Genomic DNA, 18486 nt, shown 5'->3' with positions numbered 1-18486 from the left:
ATTTCTAAGAGTTTTCTTAAGTTAACAGTAGATTTTGTTATCATATGATCCAGCAATCCCACTCCTGGGAATATACCCAGACAAAACTATAATTTAAAAAGGTACATGCATCACTATGCTCATAGAAACACCATTCACAATAGCCAAAACATGGAAACAGCCTAGAGGTCCATCGACAGAGGAATGGATAAAGATGTGGTACATATATACAATGAAATGCTACTCAGCCGTAAAAAGGAATTAAATACTGCCATTTGCAACAACATGGATGCAACTAGAGATTATCATACTAAGTAAAATAAGTCAGAAAGAGAGACAAAATACCATATGCTATCACTTCCATGTGGAATATAAAATATGGCACAAATGAACCTATCTATAAAACAGAAACAGACTCAGAGAGAGAACAGGCTTGTGGTTGCCAAGTGGCGAGTAGGAAGAAGGGTGTACTGGAAGTTTGGGGTTGGTAGATGCAAACTACTGTATATAGAATGAATAAACAACAAGGTCCTAACTCATAGCACAGGGAGCTATATTCTGTCCAATATCGTGTGATAAACCATAATAGAGAAGAATATTTTTTAAATGTATGTATATATGTACAAAGGAGTCACTTTGCTATACAGCAGATTGGCCCAACATTGTAAATCAACTATACTTCAATAAAAAATTGAAAAAGTAAACAATAAAAAGTAAGTTTTTAAAAATAACACCTTACATTCTCCCATCAGAGGTGGAAATATGGCAGGTACAGTCTTTTTAAATTTTTTTAAATTGAAGTATAGTTGATTTACAATGTTGTGTTACGTTCAGATGCACGGCACAGTGATTCAGTCGTGCCTGTATATTTATATCTGTTCTTTTTCAAATCCTTTTCCCTTATAGGTTATCACAAAATATTGACTAGAGTTCCCTGTGTCATACAATAAGTCTTTGCTGGTCATCTGTGTTATGTATAGCAGTGTGTGTCTGCTAATCCCAAGGCAGTTACTCCTTAAAACAATAATATTACCAAACCATCACCTATTGTGCATTTTGCTAAATAACTTGGAGCCACTAAACAGATTTCTCTTGCTTCTCAATGGATATGGGGAAATGTTTAACCCCCATTGTATTGCCACAAAGCCAGGCTGCCTGATCACCCTGGGAGGCCCTGGAGGTCTGAGCAGCTTTGGATCACTGCAGAGAGGACTTTACCATTTTACTGCACAGGGTCCAGCCACAGCACGGATCAGAAGCCAGTGTTTTATCTGCAGACATGTGCTGGTAAGGGCTCTCTGTTTGAGATTTTCCTTTTGCTGCTGAAAAGAAACTGGAAGCAGTAAGATAACTTCATCTGTAAGGTAATATCTGGGCTTGTTTCTGTACAGAGGGCAGCGAGCTGTGACTGTTTCCTGGAAGGGATGGATCTTTGTCCCCTCTCTCAGGTAGCATTTTAATGATCTGTTTAAAACCCAAGCCAAAATTAGAATTGTATTCCAACCGTAAAGGCTGGTCTCAAGCTTTCTGATCTCTGTTCATTGCTTTGATTTCATTTAGTGTGCTGATCTGGTGTGTGGAGTTTGTATCAAAAATCAGTGTCTTTCACATAGCTTGTTAAACACTTACAAGAAAGACTTGGATGGGAGCATGACAAATTTAGTTCAAGTGTTTTTTTATTGCTCAGCTGTGAGCATCGTTCAGGGAAAAGTAAGTACTCAAAGTTTATGTTTGCTCTCAGGGTATATCAACAGAATGTCAATGTATTTTGTCATCCTGCATATAGCTATTTATTCTTAGTGGTCTCATGGACCATTTTTATATTACCTGGAAACAGTTTTCCAGCCAGGCTTTATCTGCTTTATTCCTGTTGTTCTTTACATTGTAGTTATAGTACTTTCCATGCACAAAATGTGGTATAAACTTTAGCCATTTCCCTTTTTTATTTGAAAGAGAATTCTGTTGTCATTCTTTCTGCACTAGCTTGAGAATTTCCCCCAAGTTTTCTGTATTAATTCTCCTGTATTCCACAGAGGTCAACAAAACAAGAAAAGCTGGATTAGAAGCACATTTTTTTTTAATGCTATAATTAGATTTGTTAGCTTTAGCTCATGAAGTATCATCAAAGACCACCTGTGAGATTATATTCAACATCTCTCAGTTTTTTGACCCTTATGAGATGAAACATGGTTTAATTATACTAATGCAACAAAGTTTTGCATCCTTTAGAACATCCCTGGAAATACTTGCTACCTGACTTTTATTATAGCAGGACATAGAATAGTGTATTGAAAGACATTCTGCTATTTTCCTGGGGCAGTTTTTTGTTATCGTTGATACTTTCCATTGGCAATAGTAAAATAATGTAAAGATCACCGTAAAAGTAACATTCCTCTAGAGTGCTTTTCAGTTTGCAATGTCTAATTTGATCCTCTTGAGCGTCCTCTCTGGAGAGGGCAGTTCTTATGATCCCTGTTTTAAGGATGAGAAAAGTGAGGTTCAGTGGCAGGCTCCAAGCTCTGCAAGGAGGAACATGCAAGGGTGGACTCTGACTTGGGCATTTGGACCAGTGTTCTCTCCAAAACATTGTAGCCTCCATGTGCTCAATGTTTGCTGTAATGATCAGGCTCTTTGAACTAAGTCCTTTAATAGGAAGGTGCTGGCAACAGCTGGTGTTAGATAGATTAAAAATATTAAAGTCAAAGTCCTTGGTTGGAAAGTAGAATAATTAAGAGAGTGAGAGAAAAGGGAAGAAAGATGCCAAAATTACTGAGTGATGTTAAAAGAATTGAAGGATAAGGGCAACATGATTCATGAGATTCATGCCTCTTTCCTTTTCTCTCTGTCAAAACAAGTCTCCACTGCTTTAGTGCTTTTCTCCCTCATCACTGGATTCTTTTGAGAAATTTGCATTGCTTTGTTAATTTCATATAGGACTCAAAGGCACCTTGCTCAAACTTGATATTTATATTTCATTTCCAGAAAAGAACATATTCAATCAATAAATTTTCCCTTTATATTACACATGACCTAAGACTCAGGCTTCTCTGAATTGTATTGAGAGTAGTGTTTATTTCTGGTGTTAACAAGTTGCATTCATTTGCCATGGCTGCCTTCTTTTCATTCTGAATTTTCCTACTCTTTAAATAACTGTGCTCTTAGATTTTAATTCTGCTACTTTGTCAACACTTCTCTTTGTCATTCCTGACTGTACTCTGCTTTTCATAGTTCCTTTCATTTTTCTCAGGAAATCTCATTATGGATACTCTGTTGCATAATAGCCTGGCCCTGAAATTCAAATGAAAACTGAAATGCTTTCAAGCTTTGGCCCCTATTGAAATACTTGCTACCGTGTCATTAGAGTAAATAAAATTGTGAGAATGCACTCTTATCTGCCTCCTTCAGTGTTCAGAGTGCCCTGATTACTGGGAAGTCCTTGTTAGCTACACTTGTCTTTGGTACCAACATACCTCTCAAGCCAGATTTGTTAATCTTGTCATGTTTGAGACCTTGGAGCACTCAAAAAGTAGAAGAGTTATTTGATATATCTTTGTGTATTAATTTTGCATGTCTCATCAAACACATTAGGTATGTTTATGTGTAGTTCTGTACATATATTTGTGATTAATGTTAAAGAAACGTTTATTTGTTTTCTTACTACTGAATGTTACAAAAAGAGTTTTATTTGCTTGTTTATAGTTGATTTACAGTGTTAATTTCTGCCATGCAGCAAAAGTGACTCAATTATACACATATATACATTCTTTTTCATATTCTTTCCATTATGGTTTATCACATAATAAATATTGATATATATTTATCAATATATATTGACTATATCAATATATTCTATAAATAGGATATTGAATATAGTTCTCTATGATATACAGTAGGACCTTGTTGTTTAATCCATTCCCTATATAATAGTTTCTGCTAATCCCAAACCCCCAGCCATCCCTCCCTCACTCCCTCTTCCCTTTGGCAACCTCAAGTCTGTTCTCTATTTGAGTCTGTTTCACTGATAAAGCCATCTGTGTCAGCTTCCCTGGTGGATCAGACGGTAAAGCGTCTGCCTACAACGTGGGAGACCCGGGTTCAATCCCTGGGTCAGGAAGATCTCCTGGAGAAGGACGTGGCAACCCACCCCAGGAGCCTGACAGGCTACAGTCCATGGGGTCACAGAGAGTCGGGACACGACTGAGTGACTTTCGCTTCACTTCAGTGTTCCATTGTATAGTAGACATATACCACATCTTCTTCATCCACTCAGCTGCTGATGAGCACTTCGGTTGTTTCCATGTCTTGGCTGTTGTAAATAGTGCTGCTATGAATGTAGGGGTGCATGTATCTTTTTGAAATTACAGTTTTCTTTGGATATGTGCCCAGGAGTGGGATTGCTGGATCACATGGTAATTCTGATTTTTAAGGTTTTTAAGGAGGCTCCTTACTGTTCTCCATAGTAGGTGCACCAACTTACATTCCCGCCAACAGTGTAGGAGGGTTCCATTTTCTCCACACCCTCTCCAGCATTTGTTATTTGTAGACTTTCTCATAATGACCATTCTGACTAGTATGAGGTGATACTTCACTGTGTTTTTATTTGCATAGAAATAGAGTCGTAAACCAGCCAATCAGGAGTCACCTGATCAGCACTAGTGAGTCATCTGCCTAATAGACCTCTGCTGCTCCCTAAAGGAGAGTAGCTTTGCAATAACCAACTTGCTTTTTGCCTAGTATAACTCCTTCTTCCTGCTCCCTTCTGCCTATAAAAGTCTTTCATTTCGTAAAGCTTCTCAGAGCCCCTTTCTATCTGCTAGATTGGAGGCTACCTGATTTGAATAGATTGCCCCTTGAATAATAAACTCTTAAAAATTTTAATACACCTTAGTTTTTCTCTTAACTGTAATCTACTTGCCAATTTGACTACATCCAAATGTGGGATGTTTTGACCTGTCTAAGATGGTCTAATGAGAGGGGAAGCTTTATTATCAATAGGGAGGGTATAGAAGAGAATGTTTTAAAGAAAAAAAATACTCCCTTAGAGAGTGAAGTAATTCAAGTAACCATAGCACAATGAATAGGAAGGTTATGATTACTAATTGAAAACCATTAAGCTCTACTTACGTGCCACCCACCCTCACTGGAACAAGTCACTAGTGTCTGCTCAGAGCTGTTGGAATAGCCTTTTGCATGGTCTTCCTGTCTCTACTCTACTCCCCTGCAGCCTATTTTTCAATACAGCCTGTTTTAGACTTTAAAATGGACCTCAGATCATGTCATTCCTCTGCTCAGAACCCCTCTCAAGGGCTTTCCATTTCAGGCAGAGGGAAAGCCAGAGGCCTTGCAATGATAAACCAGTCCGAGCTCATCTGGTGCCCCACTCCAGGTCTGCCTTCATCTTTTGCTTTTCTCTCCCTTACTCACTCCCTTCAGCTACTCTGATCTTCTTGCTATCCTCAAATATGCAAACTCCTGGGACTTACCTTAGCAGTCCAATGGTTGACTCCCTGCTTCCAATGCAGGAGCTGTGGGTTTGAGCCCTAGTCAGAGAAGTAAGATCTCACATGTTGCAGTGGATGGCCAAAAAAAAAAAAACCCCAAAAAACAAACAAAAAACTTGTAAATGCCTATCTCAGAGTCTCTGAATTTTCCTAGAACTCTTGCCTTACCTGCAAAACTCTTTCCCAATGGCTCTCATACTCACCTTCCTGAAATCTTTACTGAGATCACACATTCTCAAGGAGTTTTCCCCTGACCATCATATGTAAAATGTCAACAACTCCCCATCTCTGCCCTCCCATCCTCTCACCATACGTTGTTTTTTCATTCTAACATATTCTGTCTATTGAATTATTTATTTTGCTTTCTGCTTGTCTTCACCCCATGGAATATAAGTTATATGAGAGCCAGGATTTCTGCCCTGTTTAGTCACTGTTTTCTCCAGCACCTAAGACATGCCTGGTACATACTAGGTACTCAGTTACTATTTACCAAATAAACAAATGAGTCATGGAAGGTTAACTGGGGAAAGGAAACTGAAAGTCTAGGAATCATACGATATGAAAAAAAAAAAAAAAACAACCCTTAAAGAAGACTGGTGTCTACCCATCCCATGTGTACTGACAGGCATGTTTCCTGGGTGTGCCGAATAGTTGATTCAGAAAGAAAGGCCTTGGATGCCTGCAGTGTCATGCTTTAATGCAAATGATGCTGGGAATAGCAATGAGAATAATGCAAAAAAGGAGGGGAACGGTGGGGAGGTGGAAATTGAAAATGGAATTGGTTGTTTTGCTTCCAAAGTAATGATTTCAAAGCAGAGAACTTGAATAGGAAATAAAGTAACAAAAACTGTGTCTCTGAAAATGCAAACTTCATTTACATTCTGATCTGTGTGATTTTTCAAAGTTCAGTGATCCAGGGTCAGAGGGTACTTGTATTAGCATAGACTTTGCTTTGTTTATTCACCTCTGACCAAACCTCTAAATTCCTTTTCATGATGGTAGTGTTCTGATGACAATAAAACCAAGCTTTCATAACACCAGTAACATTTATACAGCACTTGGACAACTCTTAAATGAATTGTCCCTAGAGACCTTAGGAGCTAGGTCAGGATTATTAACCCCATTTTGTACACAGTGAGGTAAGCTATTTTGTCACCTGGTAAGCTATTGAATTCATAATTTGATTGCTTTATTTAGAAATAATGTCTCATTTAATACAGATCATGTTGCATTAAAGATGACCTCTTTTTAAATGGACAGCTTCATATTTGGTCTTGACTTTGGTCAGTGATCTGGAACTAATAGTATTGTGATTTCTATAAGACCAAGAATTTCAGATTCTCAAGTTGAGAGGCTGATTTAGAGACTTGAAACTCCCAGAGCCATTTTGGTATTGATCAGGATTAGGCCACTCTGCCTAGAGACTGCTAGGGAGAAATCTGTATTGGTGGGCTGAGGTGTGATTGGAGGTTCTTCCAGGCCATAATTGAAATCCTGTTAGATTCCTCTGCTTTTTTGTTTTGTTTTTTCTTTTCTTGCTCAGAAAGTTCTCTCTGGCTTAAAAATCAGTGTAAAAACTAACGTTGAAAATTAGTGCTTGCAGGGACTTCCTTGGTGGTCCAGGGGTTAAGACTCCCTGCTTAGATCACCAGCCCAGGTTGGATGCATGAGACAAGTGCTCGGGCCTGGTGCGCTGGGAAAACCCAGAAGGACCGGGTAGAGAGGGAGGTGGGAGGGGGGATTGGGGTGGGGAATACATGTAAATCCATGGCTGATTCATATCAATGTATGACAAAAACCACTACAATATTGTAAAGTAATTAGCCTCCAACTAATAAAAATAAATGGAAAAAAAAAAAAGACTCCTGCTTCTAGTGCAGGAGGTGCGGGTTGGGTCCTTGGTCAGTGGACTAAGATCCCACATGCCATAGGGCCAGTAGATAGATAGCAGATAGTACCTAATGCCAGTTCTGAAGCTCTTTGGGAAATAAATTTTTAAAAAGAAAAAAAGGAAAATTAGCGCTTGTATAGACAACTAAGAAATGGAGGCAGAAATCCTCATGGGGCGGTCTCGGGTGCCAATCAGTATTACGGGAAACAGAGTCACAGTCTCGAGAGTGACATCAGAGTTGTGTTTGGAACCCATTTGATTTTCTTTCTGTTCTGCTTCATTCCTTTGCAGAGCAGTGCTATGAAAAGACAGCAAATTCAGTTCAGTGAGCATGGCAACTACTCAGGAAGTTGTGGGGAAAAAAGTGAGGAGCCTACTTGTGAATTCATGTCTGTATCGACAAGAGACTAGAAAACTAGAGCATCTAAAGAAAATTTTGAAACCAAAAGGGCTTGCCAGCTTTGAGAACTGATATCTAAGATAAAGAGAGAAGAAAGAAATGTCTAGTCTTTATCTGAATGTTTGAAAGTTTTTCAGACATCTTCTCATTTTTTCTGTATAGTGAGATAGGTTTAGCACCAACAACAAAAGATGCACAAATTATACTCTTAATTGCTTAATGCATTCATTATTCTTTACTGGCCCTAAATCTGATTTATTGCATTTTCATCCCTTTCTTTACAGTCTGACTTATTATTTGTAACATCTGCTAAGACTGCAAACTAGAGTTTTGGTAACAATGGACAACTTAATTGGGCATTTAAAACTTTGCTTTAAAAATTAGAAGAATTTTGCACATGCAATTTGAAAGTTATTTTTAAATGTGTAGGATCAAAGTGTGAATTGTTAGAATATAATTTTTTTTTTAAGTGTTAGTCACTGCAGTTGTGTCTGATTCTTTGCAACCCCATGGACTGTAGCTTTCCAGGCTTCTCTGTCCATGGAATTCTCCAGGCAAGAATACTGGAATGGATAGCCATTCCCTTCTCCAGGGGATCTCCCCAACCCAGGGATCAAACCTGGGTAATTACTAGGATTTAAATCAAGTCAGATTAAACTTTAAAATTAAGATATTTGTAAGGCTGTGTCCCTAAAGGTGATAGATGTAAAGGCCTCTGCAAATAGTCTGTCATTAGTCACTGGGACCTTTAAAATCAAGAAGGCTTTGGTAGTTTATAATAAAATGTGGGTAAAGCATCTTTGAGAGCATTCTTCTGGCTGTTTACATTGCATTCTTATGGTAACTTAGGCAGAACAGTGAATTGACAGATCTGAATTGTATCATGAGTTTGGTGAAAAGGTGGATTGTGCACGTCATATGGATCAAGTCTATACACCTTTTCTGAAGTTTGAGAGATAGTCTGGGATGAACTGTGTTGTTCTGGGGTCAGAGCAGCTCAATGACACAGTCACGAGTTTGATGTTTCCTTATTCCTGTTTTTTTCCAGAATTTGAAATGCAGAAATTTCTGTCACCTACTTACTGAATGTTTAAATCTGTGCAAATTAAAAGAGGGAGCATATGGCAAACCTATATACAAAAGGTAGAGTTTTTCCTTTTCCCTTATATATGTGCTCTTAGCACACAGCATTATGCCAATTTGAATGTTTTTCCCATTCAGCAGCATATATTAACATTGATGACCATATTTTAAAGGAAGAAACACTATGCGTTTGAGTCTTTGTTCACGTCCATAAATATTAATCAAGCTAGGACAATATTTAGTTAACTGACCCGTTTCACTTTACATGTTAATGAAAGATGCCAAGTAATCATATTTTGTGAAGTTTAATATACTTCATTTCTTTTCATCAAATAGTTTCACTTATGTCCCACCCTGCGCCCCGCCCCGCAAAGTATCCACTAGAAACAGTGTTAATCAAGTGTGTGCAACTTAATTTGTCAGGCTTGCAAATTCAGGTGACTCACTTTTAATCAAGTTCTACTTCATTAGTAGAGTATACAGTAGAAATGTAAGAGACTCTATGTTTTGATCAACACAAAAGAATTAAAAAACAGAGGGCCGTTTCTAATTTCTCATCTGACCACGATGATCTTTGATATGTTAACTACTGCCTTTCATCTGAAAGCTTCAGAGCTTCACCTGTTTTTGTAACTGTACAGGAATTCACTTGCTTTTGCCCTCATTTTCACTTTGTTGTTTTAAAATCGTTAAAGCAGCAAAATAAGTATTATTTCTAATGAAATCATTCCTTTCCTACCCTTAGCCTCATTAAAGTGCATCTGGGGCTCCCCATGATGCTTGAGGTAAAGACTGAAGGATCTCCAGGGCTCTGCGGGGCTGGGCCTCTGCCTGCTTCTCCAGCCTCGCCGGGGCTGCTCACCTTTGCCTCTGCTGTGCTCAGGCCACCCTTCTTCCCAGGTCCATTTCTTACATCCCAGCCCCGACATTGTTTCCTTCAGGAAGACCAGCCTCCTTGACAAAGCCAGTTCCATCACCACACACCAGGAGCCCCATGCAGCGCTGCACTGAAGACTTTTAAGAATTGTTATAAAATGGTTAATATGTTGTTCAGTAGAGTTCTAGGTGAAAAGGAAAAAAAAGAATTATTATTGTAGATTCATTTCTATGATTATTTGATCAATATCTGTCTCCTGCAGTTGCCTAGAAGCTTCATGAGGGCAAGAAGGGGTTTGGTTTGTGGATTTTTTCATTGTATTTTCACCATTGTATCTCCAGTGCCCAGCATAGGCCTTGGCAAGTCATAGCCATTTAACTAATATTTATTGAGAGGATAAATAAATAAATGCTCTATGATGGTAGAATTTTATTGTGTGCGCTACTCTATCTTCAGTACCTAGAATAGTGTCTAGGGCATAGTAATTGCTTATTAAATATTTGTTGAATAGATTAATGCTTGCCTGACTTTTCAAGGACACAGAGTATATTGATGGGAGAGTATGAGGTGTACTTTGAATTTTTTTTTTCTGGCAACTATCCTATATTCATTCATTTAATGGAATTAGAAGGAAGTCTATTTGTTGTTGTCTAGTCACTCTGTCATGTCCAGTTCTTTGCGACCCCAAGAACTATAGCCTGTCAGGCTCTTTCGTCCATGGGATTCTCCAGGCAAGAATACTAGAATACAAGAATACTTGCCATTTCCTTCTCCAGGGGATCTTCCCTACCCAGGGATCGAACCCATGTCTCCTGCAAGTCTCCTGCATTGCAGGGATTCTTTACCACTTAGCAACCAGGGAAGCCGATATATAATGTAAAAGTTACTATTTTTAAATGTGTAGTTCAGGGGTGATAATCCCATTCCCATTGTATGACCATCACTATCATCTGTCTCCAGAAGTTTTTCATCATCCCAGACTGAAGCTACCCATTAAACAAGTGACTCCCCACACTGCCATGTGGTTTTATAAAACTTTTAAAATTTCCCTTGGAATCTTTTCTTTTCATCACTTCACATAGAAGTTTGATATATAAAACATAGAAAAGTGAACTGCTTTCGCTTCGAGAATAGGGTTGGGTGCCTCTGTTTCATTGTGTATCTTGGTGGGTGGTAACATTATCTGGAGACTGTGTTCCAGGACAAGGATGCCTTGGAGAGAACCAGGGACCATGCTGGAAGACATCTGCCCACCCATGGATAAGCTCTCATCTCTCCTAGTTTAACATGGAATCATCTGGGTTTCCTCTTTTCTCTACACACACACACACACACACACACACACACACACGTATACACAGATATACACTCACTGTCACTCTTCTAAAACTGTGAGCTGCTTAAGGATTGGGATCATGTCTTTAAGTTGTCTGGATTCCTAGAGCTCTGTAGTGTTTGCTGAAAGAGTTTGTATTCCACCCTGTGGATGAGAAACCTTCCCAGTTCTACTTTCCTCTAGGAAGGAAATGTGACAGCCTCACAAAGTGGCCTCTTTCCCAGTTTAGCCATCTTTACCATGTTGCCCGTGGTGTGGCCCAGGGCCGCATCCCTCAGGACCCCCTGAGGTGCCTGTTACAAGAGTAGATTTCCATCCTTGCCTGCAAAGAGTCAGATTCTCTCAAAAACTCTCTGTTTTCTTTTCTTTTTTCAAAAAAGCTTAATTTGCTTTCAATGGATCAGAGAGATGATGAATTTTAAAAGCCGAGGTTTTAACTCAGTACTTACTATTCTGCTGTAGCCATTAAAAAAAAAATATTGGATTATAGTTGATTTGCAATGTTGTGTTAGTTTCTGCTGTACCACAAAGCGTATCCATTATCCATATACATATATCCACTCTTTCACATTCTGTTCCCATATAGGTCATTACAGAGTTTTGAGAACTAGAAGAGCCCCTGCGCTATGCAGTAGGTCCTTATTAGTTATCTATTTTATATACAGTGGTGTGGATATGTCGATCTCAACCTCCCAGTTTATCCCTCCCACCATTCCTCCCCAGTGCCCGTAAATTAGAAAAACTCTATTTTCAATCTTACCTGTGTTCTAGGTACAGTGTTATTTTTTATACCATCACCTTAAATCTTCTGTATTTGTTTGGTTTATAGTCAATGAAGTTGAGAAATAGTTTCTCACTATCTGTGATATAAAATTTTTAAGATTTTATGTTCATTGACATATATTGACAGTTCAACCAGCCTCCTTTAAGCTTTTTCTTCCCTCAATGAAGTAAACAGTTATTTTAACTGTCTTTAAGAGGACTTATTTAACATCCTTTAATCACTCTTGCCCTACTGCTCTGAATATACTAATATTATAAAATTAAATCTGTTCCTCTTAGGTTATAGACACAGGAAAGGGATCAACGAGGGGATAGATTTAATTTAAAGTTTCTGTTGTGTTCATGGCATGCTGACTGTATTAGACAGGGCAGAGCTAGCAGTTGTAACAAACCCTTGAACCGTAGAAACACGTTCCTTTCTAAAGAAGTAGAGTTCCTTTCCAACTCCTGTCACAGTCCAGTGCTAGTAATATAGACTGTCTTCTTGGTGGGAAGGATCTCTGCTTGTCACCCTTCAGGGACCTCCGGTGATGGGCCAGGCCGTGTGGTTTCCAAAGTCACATTGGGTATTGACCTCCAGCCAACAGTGGGGAGATATGATGTGTGGTAAAGACACACTTGCTTCCTAAACATCTGGGCAAAGAAGTGACACATATCAGCTGTCTTACATCTCAAGGTCTTGCCAGAATTCAAGGGGGTCTGGAAATATAGACCCTGGACAGGAGCCTCTTCCACACAGCCCCTCTACACGACAGAGGGGACAGTGGCTCTTTGATGAACGGCTAGTGTTACTGCCCGCTGGATTTCTAGGTTTCCGCCTACAGTTATTCCTCCTGGAAAACCATGAAATGTGGCACGTCCTAGGTACCGTGAAATGTTCCAATGATGTATGTATATGACAGGCAGTAAGATGGCATTTATCCAACATCAGTGTAATTTGCTTAGCATTGGTTGTTTGCACCAGTCTACAAGGTAGCAATTGACAATATCACTTAAAACAGGCAAAAGCTTCTGGGGATGATCTGTCTTCAGTCTGTTTAATTTGATTTATCAGGTTTCGTATCTCTGAAAAGCAAGGCAAAACATACATTGGTTCACCTGAGAGTTTCCCATCAGGATGGATCCCTGCCTCACACTACCCTGACATTTAAGAGGTCATGGAGGTGGTCCCAAGTCCAGGCAGCACAAGTGGTGAAGAACCCATCTGCCAATGCAGAAGACATAAGAGATGCAGGTTCAATCCCTGGATCAAGAAGATCCCCTGGAGAGGAAATGTCAACCCACTCCAGTATTCTTGCCTGGAGAATCCCATGGACAGCAGAGCCTGTTGGACTATAGTCCATGAGATCACAAAGAACTGGACACGACTGAGTGAATAACACACACACACACACGTATACAACAAGTTCATTGGTCTTGTAAGAGTAGGCTGAAGTTGACACTAAACTTGGACTTAGAAGTCAGGGCTCTGTGTCCTCATAACCCTTGCCAGCCAGGTTGTGGTGGAGGTGGGCCCCTCTGGGTACCATCTTGTTGAGATACTAGTTGGAGAACTTGTTTTATTTCAGACGGTACTTTCTGCTTTTGGAATATATTTTGTTTCATAGGCTGCTGAAATGGGGAGAACTGGGTTTCAAGATGATTTTGGCTTTCTGCCATGCTGAACTGAATTCGGCTGCTGGATGGCAGGCATACCCCAGAGAAACCAAAGATAAATGCCAATTTTAATGGGTTGTTTATTTATCCTTTTCTCTCCGGTTAATAAGTATGAATGAGCCCCAGATTCAGTCCAAGGATCATGTCAAAGGCAGGAAGTTAAGAAAAGAAAGAAGAGTTTGGGTTTTAGTCCATGACTGATACAACTGGAGTTTCATTAAGACCAAAGATTAAAAATAACTTTGTAAATTACTATCATTTCCTAGTGATAAAAACACAAAACCATTTTTGCATTCGACTTAAATATGTAATAGTGCAGGCATATAAATATATTGTTATGTATAAGGTTTCCAGAACTGGTATTCAGAAAAGTGTTTAACTGTATATTTTTAAGAGTGTAAACAGGAAATAATTGTCACAGTTGAAAACATAATTGGACCGAGAAGTCAAATGTTTGATATTTTGATGTAATCTACCCTGAAGGGTAGATTATCATCCCTAAGGCCAGTGTTTAGAAATCAACCTCACAGAAACCAAAGAGTAAGCATTTTTAATGACCTCACAGTTGTGCCAAAGAGTATAAACTAAATGAGATTTCAAGTATTTTTCCTTGCTGATACTATTTCCTAACAGTGTTTGCAAAATAGATTTTTGGTTGTATTGAATGTTGTGAATTCTAATTTTGAAACAAATTATGCCAAAAATACCAATCAATAGTTCAATTTATTTTAGAGCTATTAGGAAGTTTATTTTATTATTTTTCTATGAATGGCCAAGGCAAGTATCCACTTTCTTGAAATACTGAAAAATTTTAATCTTATGCACCATTGAATTCATTTGGTTTTTTTTTTTTTTGGTAATTGTTTTACCGTGTGTACCTTGACCTTTGGATTCGTTACATTTTTCACCTAGATGTTATTCGTCTTTCCTGAAGGCAACTTTTAAATTACATCAGATCTCATCTTGACCCTTTGACTTAGAACTGGCTTTCTTTAATAGGATAAGTTGATTGTATTTTGGTTAAAAAAAAATTAAATTGTTACTTTGTTATTGGAAAAATAATCCTTCACAGTGATGTATTACCCTATGCCATGGACCTAAGTATATGTCAGAGTGATGAAAGCCCATTGATACAGTTGTCAAAGCAAGAGTAATGAATGTAACAAGCATTCATTCCTAGAAATGTTTAGCATAATTGCTGACATGGTAATACAGTTAATACATAGTCTTTTGGTGATCTTTGCAAAGGTTTGAGGGTTTACATCATCAGAGGGAGGTTAAAAGTGAGGCAGTGCCCCTTTCAGTAGTATAGGTAAGCAAGGATAAAATCATTTTCTCACATGATGCTTATGGGAAACCAAACCTGTGGGAAATTACACAGGTGTGCTTTTTTAGGGCATTTTACCTTGAATTGAATCATACTGAAAATAATGCGAACTTATCAAAAGAACCATATTTCTTTGCCTCCTTTTTAAAATCCATGTTCAGAACATCTTCTATACCATATGCAGTAGTATTTTCATACCTGCCCCTTTTGTGAGACACTAGTAATTAAAAGCGTTCCTGGAAGAGAGGCATAGAAATGCTAGTGCAGTAGGTGTTGCTGACAGCTGGAAAGCTTAGTCCAGATGTGTTGAACAGGGGGCAGGGCAGAGGGGAGCTCAGGACCTCAGGGACTTCTGTCTGACAGCAGCTGAGTTCTTGCCATTTGTCCTTCCTGTAGGTTTTGACCCTGTGGACCATCCTTTTCCCTTCCTGACCCTCTTCATTCTCAGCTTCTCTGATGCCATCCTCTCAGTCTGACCACTCTTTCTCAGAATTTCCTGTCCTGTCAGTTCCATCTCAGTAGCATCCCCACTGCAAGTTTATCCTGCCCTCTCTCAAAAGCCACAGGAAGAAGTAGAAAAAGCAGGAGTTGGGGATTCAAACAGAAGTGGTCTTGTGCTCTGAATGAATGATTTGCCAGTTGTGTGACAGGGGTCATTAACATCACTTCTTTGTGCTTCAGTTTTCTGCCCCTGTGTCCAATCAGTAATGATGCTTCTAGAATTGGTGTATCACCTGTGCATCTGGGACATAGTATAGGCCATTCCATGTTAGTTCTCTTAGCTCTTCCAGGTAAAAATTATAGTAAAATCAATTTTATCGACCTGTGTCTTTAATGGACTCACTCCCCAATATTTAACTGTAGCCTCTAGTCATCTGTGATATAGATTTTTCAATAGCAGCTCCCCAGCAACGTGACATTAGTGTTTCAGACACAATGAGGGTGCCAAATAGGTGGGGCAAAGAGACTTTTAAAGGGCTTAGATCAGCAAACTCAAGCACTCTCTAAGTTTCTGTTGATTTCACCATACAGAGAAGTTTGTTTTAGAAGAAACTTGAAGAACAGTCTACCTTAAGAACAGTCTACCTTTTGAGTCACATACCCACCTTACCATGATTATTTGGGGATAAAGGACTGTGGCTTATTTTGGTCAGTGGACCCAAGAATGCTTACCTTCTGCTCTGCCCATGAGATTTCGTAATGCTTACCTTCCGCTTGTAGAGGACATTGCCAAAGCAAGAGGAAATAGACTGGCATGAGTAGCTGAAGCCTTGGTCTTGAGTCCCAGCGCAGAGCTCTGTTACTCTAGGCTGGAAGAGGTGACAGGCTCCTTTCCCCTAGCTGAGTAATGACCTGGAGCAGTGCCTCCATTAGGCGGGGTCTGATTCCCTCAAGCCCAAACCAGTGTCGGATACTAGCATTGCAATGTGAGGATACCAGTAAATCAAGGCTCACATATCATAACAGAAGGAAAGGTCACAGGAGGGGTTTCCCTAGTCTCACACTTGGCACTAGGCTACTCCACCTGCCCCCAGGCAGGACCAGAAGCAGAGCTGAGTTGCCCTAGGGGAGAGCAATTCAGAAAGATGCAGAGAAGGCTGGGTGGAGGGGAGAGAAGTGGAATGCATGCTGACCTGATGGAATTCCCCTTCTAAAGATGCACTCATGTATTAGGACAATGAAGTCACAAAATCTGTCCATTAATTAAATAAGGATCATTATTTCTTGCAATAATATCAGATGTCATGGCCAAATCCGTGTTCTTACCCCTAAATCAGTGTTCCATCAGTGTTTCCTGATTCATCTTAAGGTTGGGCTTTGGGAGGATGCACCCAGAAGCCAAAAATCTTGTTTGTTGGTGACTGAAATATTCCCTAGAGTAGCCTCCCTTTCCAGTCTCTACCCTCCTGGACAGTTACCACACTGCTGACAATTGTTCTTTCCTCTTGCCTAAAACCTTCAGCAGGACTGCATTGTGCTCAGGTTCAAGTTTAGACTCGTCAGTTGGTCGGTGCTAAAGGCCCCTTGCCCTCTAGCAGCATGTGACCTCTGTAGCCTCCCCTCTGGGCCATAGTCCCTGCCTCCCACCACCACTGCGCCTGCTGCTCCATTGCTGTACTAGTGGGGACATACCACCCTCTTGGTCATTGCCATTCCTTCCCTCTCCTGAGAATGCCCTCTCTACCCATCTTTAAGTGTTATGTCCTGTGGAAATCTTTCCTTGATGCCCCCTTGTAGAATCAGTTGTTCTTTTGTGGTTTCATTCTTGTTGTTCAGTTGCTTAGTCGTGTCTGACTCTTTGTGACCCTATGGACTGCAGCACACCAGGCTTCCCTGTCCTTCACCATTTCCTGCAGCTTGCTCAGACTCATATCCATGGAGTCAGTGATGCCATCCAACCATCTCATCCTCTGTCATCCCCTTCTCTTCCTGCCTTCAGTCTTTCCCAGCATCCAGGTCTTTTCTAATGAGTCAGCTCTTCACATCAGGTGGTCAAAGTATTGGAGCTTCAGATTCAACATCAGTCCTTCCAATGAATATTCAGGATTGATTTCCATTAGGATTGACTGGTTTGACCTCCTTGCAGTCCAAGGGATTCTCAAGAGTCTGTGGTTTCAGACTATGTTCTATAAACATTGCATTTTATGGTGGCTGATGGTAGTTCTGGTTTTCCCATCAGTACATGGACTAAGATCCCTCATGTATGAAACATGTCGTATTTAATTCTTACCTTCTTATTTATATTTATCCAGTGTTTTGACAGATGCATATCAAATATTCAATATGTTTTGTTGAATTATTATTATAGACATAGCTTCAAATACTTTTAGACTCTTTCCTACAGACTTGTAGAGATTTTATAAGTGGGAGCTAAATGACAAAGAAAACCTCATCTATCCTAAAATTGATTTTAATTTCAAGAAAGAATTACTGACCTCTGCACCATTAACATTTTGTCCTGATAAAATACCATTGCATCAGAACCAATGAAAATCAAATGAGTGGTTTTACATGTAATTAAGATAAAGCTTTTTGCAGTTGAACACAGAAGATATTTTATAACACGTGCCTAAACTACAACATCTGAGATGACACATCTTTCTATTTTAGTAATAGAATCATTTTGTGATTCATAGTTGTCTTCATATTTGAGTTAAGCCAGGAATTCCTGAATTGACACTTGTTTCTCTTCTCTGAAAGGTTTTTCAGAGGTTGATAGTATGACTTCTGTTTTCAAAAGTCTAAAGTCCAAAAAGCCACAGATTCTCTTTTAGAAAACCATGGATGTCCCTGAATTGGTTGTCTTAAAAAAAAAAAAGAGGGAGACCTAATGTACTCAGCTGTGATTGTTTCCCTCCCGGTCTGCACTGTTCTTTGCTGGCTACTTCTCAGCTGGAATATTTGCAAAGGGAACATTGGGAACATTCAGGATGAGGAGAGGAGACTTGAAGATGGTCAGGCTCTGGATTGTCCATAACTGGCCCTTTGTCAAAGCCCAGGTGGGTCTTCTCTGCTCTGGACTGCTCCTATCATCTCTTTCTGACCCTCTTTGATTCTGGCAGCCAAAGAATTTAGAATGTATCCAGCTACCCAGATGATTATGATGCTCATAAAATTTGAAGCTTGCTGATTACTAGGTGCTCTTATAATTC

The 18486-nt window shown here is 39.5% G+C and overlaps 1 protein-coding gene across 29 annotated transcripts in view; it reads left to right on the top strand.

The window, feature by feature from the left end:
* Nucleotides 1-18486, top strand: part of NRCAM (neuronal cell adhesion molecule) — a 327295-nt gene that overhangs the window by 143233 nt on the left and 165576 nt on the right. The window lies entirely within an intron of this gene.

This window comes from Cervus elaphus, chromosome 18, assembly GCF_910594005.1.
Source record: "Cervus elaphus chromosome 18, mCerEla1.1, whole genome shotgun sequence".
In the NCBI taxonomy this organism is placed as follows: Eukaryota; Metazoa; Chordata; class Mammalia; order Artiodactyla; family Cervidae; genus Cervus; species Cervus elaphus.
The sequence above is the reverse complement of the archived record's forward strand: the minus strand, read 5'-3'. Positions and strand labels throughout refer to the sequence as shown.